We start from the raw sequence: 10,193 nt of genomic DNA on the forward strand, positions 1-10,193 counted from the left end.
CGACTACAGGACTCCGCCTCCTCACCTGAAACCACACCCACATTAAAAAGACAGCGACAAATAGCGAGAGGCCTGCTGTAACCCCGCCCACAAGCCCCTCCTCTCAGGTATAAGGTAAACGCCCACCGGCTTCAGACTTACATAAGTGGGTGGAGCTTAATAGTCACGCCTCCTATAGGAAGCCGGCAGTGTAAATAAGAGGTGTGACTGTGTGAGGACCGTATAGGACATGTGATATACAGCTCAGCTCCATATACCTGCGTATAACATATAGGACGTGTGATATACAGCTCAGCTACATATACCTGCATATAACATATAGGACATGTGATATACAGCTCAGCTACATATACCTGCATATACCTGCGTATAACATATAGGACGTGTGATATACAGCTCAGCTCCATATACCTCATATACCTGCGTATAACATATAGGACATGTGATATACAGCTCAGCTCCATATACCTCCATATACCTGCATATAACATATAGGACGTGTGATATACAGCTCAGCTACATATACCTCCATATACCTGCGTATAACATATAGGACGTGTGATATACAGCTCAGCTCCATATACCTCATATACCTGCATATAACATATAGGACGTGTGATATACAGCTCAGCTCCATATACCTCCATATACCTGCATATAACATATAGGACGTGTGATATACAGCTCAGCTCCATATACCTCCATATACCTGCATATAACATATAGGACGTGTGATATACAGCTCAGCTACATATACCTCCATATACCTGCGTATAACATATAGGACGTGTGATATACAGCTCAGCTCCATATACCTCCATATACATGCGTATAACATACAGGACGTGTGATATACAGCTCAGCTACATATACCTGCATATAACATATAGGACGTGTGATATACAGCTCAGCTACATATACCTCCATATACCTGCGTATAACATATAGGACGTGTGATATACAGCTCAGCTCCATATACCTCATATACCTGCATATAACATATAGGACGTGTGATATACAGCTCAGCTCCATATACCTCCATATACCTGCATATAACATATAGGACGTGTGATATACAGCTCAGCTCCATATACCTCATATACCTGCATATAACATATAGGACGTGTGATATACAGCTCAGCTACATATACCTGCATATAACATATAGGACGTGTGATATACAGCTCAGCTCCATATACCTCCATATACCTGCGTATAACATATAGGACGTGTGATATACAGCTCAGCTACATATACCTCCATATACCTGCGTATAACATATAGGACATGTGATATACAGCTCAGCTACATATACCTCATATACCTGCATATAACATATAGGACGTGTGATATACAGCTCAGCTACATATACCTCCATATACCTGCGTATAACATATAGGACGTGTGATATACAGCTCAGCTCCATATACCTCCATATACCTGCGTATAACATATAGGACGTGTGATATACAGCTCAGCTACATATATCTCCATATACCTGCGTATAACATATAGGACATGTGATATACAGCTCAGCTACATATACCTCATATACCTGCATATAACATATAGGACGTGTGATATACAGCTCAGCTACATATACCTCCATATACCTGCGTATAACATATAGGACGTGTGATATACAGCTCAGCTACATATACCTCCATATACCTGCATATAACATATAGGACGTGTGATATACAGCTCAGCTACATATACCTCCATATACCTGCATATAACATATAGGACGTGTGATATACAGCTCAGCTACATATACCTCATATACCTGCATATAACATATAGGACGTGTGATATACAGCTCAGCTACATATACCTCCATATACCTGCGTATAACATATAGGACATGTAATATACAGCTCAGCTACATATACCTCCATATACCTGCATATAACATATAGGACATGTGATATACAGCTCAGCTACATATACCTCCATATACCTGCGTATAACATATAGGACATGTGATATACAGCTCAGCTACATATACCTCCATATACCTGCGTATAACATATAGGACATGTGATATACAGCTCAGCTCCATATACCTCATATACCTGCATATAACATATAGGACGTGTGATATACAGCTCAGCTACATATACCTCCATATACCTGCGTATAACATATAGGACGTGTGATATACAGCTCAGCTCCATATACCTCATATACCTGCATATAACATATAGGACGTGTGATATACAGCTCAGCTACATATACCTGCATATAACATATAGGACGTGTGATATACAGCTCAGCTCCATATACCTCCATATACCTGCGTATAACATATAGGACGTGTGATATACAGCTCAGCTACATATACCTCCATATACCTGCGTATAACATATAGGACATGTGATATACAGCTCAGCTACATATACCTCATATACCTGCATATAACATATAGGACGTGTGATATACAGCTCAGCTACATATACCTCCATATACCTGCGTATAACATATAGGACGTGTGATATACAGCTCAGCTCCATATACCTCCATATACCTGCGTATAACATATAGGACGTGTGATATACAGCTCAGCTACATATATCTCCATATACCTGCGTATAACATATAGGACATGTGATATACAGCTCAGCTACATATACCTCATATACCTGCATATAACATATAGGACGTGTGATATACAGCTCAGCTACATATACCTCCATATACCTGCGTATAACATATAGGACGTGTGATATACAGCTCAGCTACATATACCTCCATATACCTGCATATAACATATAGGACGTGTGATATACAGCTCAGCTACATATACCTCCATATACCTGCATATAACATATAGGACGTGTGATATACAGCTCAGCTACATATACCTCATATACCTGCATATAACATATAGGACGTGTGATATACAGCTCAGCTACATATACCTCCATATACCTGCGTATAACATATAGGACATGTAATATACAGCTCAGCTACATATACCTCCATATACCTGCATATAACATATAGGACATGTGATATACAGCTCAGCTACATATACCTCCATATACCTGCGTATAACATATAGGACATGTGATATACAGCTCAGCTACATATACCTCCATATACCTGCGTATAACATATAGGACATGTGATATACAGCTCAGCTCCATATACCTCATATACCTGCATATAACATATAGGACGTGTGATATACAGCTCAGCTACATATACCTCCATATACCTGCGTATAACATATAGGACGTGTGATATACAGCTCAGCTCCATATACCTCATATACCTGCATATAACATATAGGACATGTGATATACAGCTCAGCTCCATATACCTCATATACCTGCATATAACATATAGGACGTGTGATATACAGCTCAGCTACATATACCTCCATATACCTGCGTATAACATATAGGACATGTGATATACAGCTCAGCTACATATACCTCCATATACCTGCATATAACATATAGGACGTGTGATATACAGCTCAGCTCCATATACCTCCATATACCTGCATATAACATATAGGACGTGTGATATACAGCTCAGCTACATATACCTCCATATACCTGCGTATAACATATAGGACATGTGATATACAGCTCAGCTACATATACCTCATATACCTGCATATAACATATAGGACGTGTGATATACAGCTCAGCTCCATATACCTCATATACCTGCATATAACATATAGGACATGTTGTGATGTAATAATATACAGCTCCATATAACTTATAGGACATGTGATATACAGCTCCATATATAACGTGTGGTGTAATAATATACAGCTCCACATACTTCAATATACACTCACTGGCCACTTTATTAGGTCCACCATGCTAGTAACGGGTTGGACCCCCTTTTGCCTTCAGAACTGCCTCAATTCTTCGTGGCATAGATACAACAAGGTGCTGGAAGCATTCCTCAGAGATTTTGGTCCATATTGACATGATGGCATCACACAGTTGCCGCAGATTTGTCGGCTGCACATCCATGATGCGAATCTCCCGTTCCACCACATCCCAAAGATGCTCCTCTATTGGATTGAGATCTGGTGACTGTGGAGGCCATTGGAGTACAGTGAACTCATTGTCATGTTCAAGAAACCAGTCTGAGATGATTCCAGCTTTATGACATGGCGCATTATCCTGCTGAAAGTAGCCATCAGATGTTGGGTACATTGTGGTCATAAAGGGATGGACATGGTCAGCAACAATACTCAGGTAGGCTTTGGCGTTGCAACGATGCTCAATTGGTACCAAGGGGCCCAAAGAGTGCCAAGAAAATATTCCCCACACCATGACACCACCACCACCAGCCTGAACCGTTACCGATACAAGGCAGGATGGATCCATGCTTTCATGTTGTTGACGCCAAATTCTGACCCTACCATCCGAATGTCGCAGCAGAAATCGAGACTCATCAGACCAGGCAACGTTTTTCCAATCTTCAATTGTCCAATTTCGATGAGCTTGTGCAAATTGTAGCCTCAGTTTCCTGTTCTTAGCTGAAAGGAGTGGCACCCGGTGTGGTCTTCTGCTGCTGTAGCCCATCTGTAGCCTCAAAGTTCGACGTACTGTGCGGCGTTCAGAGATGCTCTTCTGGCTACCTTGGTTGTAACGGGTGGCTATTTGAGTCACTGTTGCCTTTCTATCAGCTCGAACCAGTCTGGCCATTCTCCTCTGACCTCTGGCATCAACAACGCATTTCCGCCCCCCACAGAACTGCCGCTCACTGGATGTTTTTTCTATTTCGGACCATTCTCTGTAAACCCTAGAGATGGTTGTGTGTGAAAATCCCAGTAGATCAGCAGTTTCTGAAATATTCAGACCAGCCCTTCTGGCACCAACAACCATGCCACGTTCAAAGGCACTCAAATCACCTTTCTTCCCCATACTGATGAACTGCAGGAGATTGTCTTGACCATGTCTACATGCCTAAATGCACTGAGTTGCCGCCATGTGATTGGCTGATTAGAAATTAAGTGTTAACGAGCAGTTGGACAGGTGTACCTAATAAAGTGGCCGGTGAGTGTATCTGAAACTTTGATCGACAAAAAATCCTTACCTAAGACTTGGTTGTTGTCCTGAATCCTTGATGTTCTGATCTATAGAAGTGATGACAATTTTAGAGCTAAAGGGGAAGTTAATTGAGAACACTGTACAAACGAGCAGCACCTAGGACCATACTGGTGTATATAGCCTAGATACAAAATGAGATATGGTTAAGCATGGAGGTATACAGGTTCTGTATGATATCCTGTGGCACATTTACCTACAGATATTACAGCCTGTATTGGGCCTGTAGATATTGCACACTCGTAGGTCAGTAAACCCCTGTCCAAGCTAATCCAATACATGCATTATTACTGATAAAAATGGTGACCACTAGTGTATGTGCGGGTGAGCATTATCCTGCTGAAAAATCTCTATAAAATATATCTGCTATAATACTACCTCCTATGTACAAGAATATAACTACTATAATACTACTCCTATGTACAAGAATATAACTACTATAATACTACTCCTATGTACAAGAATATAACTACTATAATACTGCTCCTATGTACAAGAATATAACTACTATAATACTGCTCCTATGTACAAGAATATAACTACTATAATACTGCTCCTATGTACAAGAATATAACTACTATAATACTACTCCTATGTACAAGAATATAACTACTATAATACTACTCCTATGTACATGAATATAACTACTATAATACTACTCCTATGTACAAGAATATAACTACTATAATACTACTCCTATGTACAAGAATATAACTACTATAATACTACTCCTATGTACAAGAATATAACTACTATAATACTACCTCCTATGCACAAGAATATAACTACTATAATACTATTCCTATGTACAAGAATATAACTACTATAATACTACTCCTATGTACAAGAATATAACTACTATACTACTCCTATGTACAAAAATATAACTACTATAATACTACTCCTATGTACAAGAATATAACTACTATAATACTACTCCTATGTACAAGAATATAACTACTATAATACCACCTATGTACAAGAATATAACTACTATAATACTGCTCCTATTTACAAGAATATAACTACTATAATACAACTCCTATGTACAAGAATATAACTACTATAATACTACTCCTATGTGCAAGAATATAACTACTATAATACTACTCCTATGTACAAGAATATAACTACTATAATACCACCTATGTACAAGAATATAACTACTATAATACTACCTCCTATATACAAGAATATAACTACTATAATACTACTACTATATACAAGAATATAACTACTATAATACTACTCCTATGTACAAGAATATAACTACTATAATACTACTCCTATGTACAAGAATATAACTACTATAATACTACTCCTATGTACAAGAATATAACTACTATAATACTACCTCCTATGTACAAGAATATAACTACTATAATACTGCTCCTATGTACAAGAATATAACTACTATAATACTACTCCTATGTACAAGAATATAACTACTATAATACTACTCCTATGTACAAGAATATAACTACTATAATACTACTCCTATGTACAAGAATATAACTACTATAATACTGCTCCTATGTACAAGAATATAACTACTATAATACTACTCCTATGTACAAGAATATATCTACTATAATACTACTCCTATGTACAAGAATATAACTACTATAATACTACTCCTATGTACAAGAATATAACTACTATAATACTACTCCTATGTACAAGAATATAACTACTATAATACTGCTCCTATGTACAAGAATATAACTACTATAATACTACTCCTATGTACAAGAATATAACTACTATAATACTACTCCTATGTACAAGAATATAACTACTATAATACTGCTCCTATGTGCAAGAATATAACTACTATAATACTACTCCTATGTGCAAGAATATAACTACTATAATACTGCTCCTATGTACAAGAATATAACTACTATAATACTACTCCTATGTACAAGAATATAACTACTATAATACTACCTCCTATGTACAAGAATATAACTACTATAATACTGCTCCTATGTACAAGAATATAACTACTATAATACTACTCCTATGTACAAGAATATAACTACTATAATACTACCTCCTATATACAAGAATATAACTACTATAATACTACTCCTATATACAAGAATATAACTACTATAATACTACTCCTATGTACAAGAATATAACTACTATAATACTACTCCTATGTACAAGAATATAACTACTATAATACTGCTCCTATGTACAAGAATATAACTACTATAATACTACTCCTATGTGCAAGAATATAACTACTATAATACTACCTCCTATGTACAAGAACATAACTACTATAATACTACCTCCTATGTACAAGAATATAACTACTATAATACCACCTCCTATGTACAAGAATATAACTACTATAATACTACCTCCTATGTACAATAATATAACTACTATAATACTACTCCTATGTACAAGAATATAACTACTATAATACTACTCCTATGTACAAGAATATAACTACTATAATACTACTCCTATGTACAAGAATATAACTACTATAATACTACTCCTATGTACAAGAATATAACTACTATAATACTACCTCCTATGTACAAGAATATAACTACTATAATACTGCTCCTATTTACAAGAATATAACTACTATAATACTACTCCTATGTACAAGAATATAACTACTATAATACTACTCCTATGTACAAGAATATAACTACTATAATACTACTCCTATGTACAAGAATATAACTACTATAATACTACCTCCTATGTACAAGAATATAACTACTATAATACTACTCCTATGTACAAGAATATAATTACTATAATACTGCTCCTATTTACAAGAATATAACTACTATAATACCACCTATGTACAAGAATATAACTACTATAATACTACCTCCTATATACAAGAATATAACTACTATAATACTACTACTATATACAAGAATATAACTACTATAATACTACTCCTATGTACAAGAATATAACTACTATAATATTACCTCCTATGTACAAGAATATAACTACTATAATACTGCTCCTATGTACAAGAATATAACTATTATAATACTACTCCTATGTACAAGAATATAACTACTATAATACTGCTCCTATGTACAAGAATATAACTACTATAATACTACTCCTATATACAAGAATATAACTACTATAATACTACTCCTATGTACAAGAATATAACTACTATAATACTACTCCTATGTACAAGAATATAACTACTATAATACTGCTCCTATGTACAAGAATATAACTACTATAATATTACCTCCTATGTACAAGAATATAACTACTATAATACTGCTCCTATGTACACGAATATAACTACTATAATACTACTCCTATGTACAAGAATATAACTACTATAATACTGCTCCTATGTACAAGAATATAACTACTATAATACTACCTCCTATATACAAGAATATAACTACTATAATACTGCTCCTATGTACAAGAATATAACTACTATAATACTACTCCTATGTACAAGAATATAACTACTATAATACTACCTCCTATATACAAGAATATAACTACTATAATACTACTCCTATGTACAAGAATATAACTACTATAATACTGCTCCTATGTACAAGAATATAACTACTATAATATTACCTCCTATGTACAAGAATATAACTACTATAATACTGCTCCTATGTACACGAATATAACTACTATAATACTGCTCCTATGTACAAGAATATAACTACTATAATACTACTCCTATGTACAAGAATATAACTACTATAATACTGCTCCTATGTACAAGAATATAACTACTATAATACTACCTCCTATATACAAGAATATAACTACTATAATACTACTCCTATGTACAAGAATATAACTATTATAATACTACTCCTATGTACAAGAATATAACTACTATAATACTGCTCCTATGTACACGAATATAACTACTATAATACTACTCCTATGTAGAAGAATATAACTACTATAATACTACTCCTATGTACAAGAATATAACTACTATAATACTACTCCTATGTACAAGAATATAACTACTATAATACTACCTCCTATGTACAAGAATATAACTACTATAATACTGCTCCTATGTACAAGAATATAACTACTATAATACTGCTCCTATGTACAAGAATATAACTACTATAATACTACTCCTATATACAAGAATATAACTACTATAATACTACTCCTATGTACAAGAATATAACTACTATAATACTACTCCTATGTACAAGAATATAACTACTATAATACTGCTCCTATGTACAAGAATATAACTACTATAATATTACCTCCTATGTACAAGAATATAACTACTATAATACTGCTCCTATGTACACGAATATAACTACTATAATACTACTCCTATGTACAAGAATATAACTACTATAATACTGCTCCTATGTACAAGAATATAACTACTATAATACTACCTCCTATATACAAGAATATAACTACTATAATACTACTCCTATGTACAAGAATATAACTACTATAATACTGCTCCTATGTACAAGAATATAACTACTATAATATTACCTCCTATGTACAAGAATATAACTACTATAATACTGCTCCTATGTACACGAATATAACTACTATAATACTACTCCTATGTACAAGAATATAACTACTATAATACTGCTCCTATGTACAAGAATATAACTACTATAATACTACCTCCTATATACAAGAATATAACTACTATAATACTACTCTATGTACAAGAATATAACTATTATAATACTACTCCTATGTACAAGAATATAACTACTATAATACTGCTCCTATGTACAAGAATATAACTACTATAATACTGCTCCTATGTACACGAATATAACTACTATAATACTACTCCTATGTAGAAGAATATAACTACTATAATACTACTCCTATGTACAAGAATATAACTACTATAATACTACTCCTATGTACAAGAGTATAACTACTATAATACTACTCCTATGTACAAGAATATAACTACTATAATACTACTCCTATGTACAAGAGTATAACTACTATAATACTACTCCTATGTACAAGAATATAACTACTATAATACTACTCCTATATACAAGAATATAACTACTATAATACTACTCCTATGTACAAGAATATAACTACTATAAT

Source organism: Leptodactylus fuscus, chromosome 9 (genome assembly GCF_031893055.1).
Source record: "Leptodactylus fuscus isolate aLepFus1 chromosome 9, aLepFus1.hap2, whole genome shotgun sequence".
Taxonomy (NCBI): Eukaryota; Metazoa; Chordata; class Amphibia; order Anura; family Leptodactylidae; genus Leptodactylus; species Leptodactylus fuscus.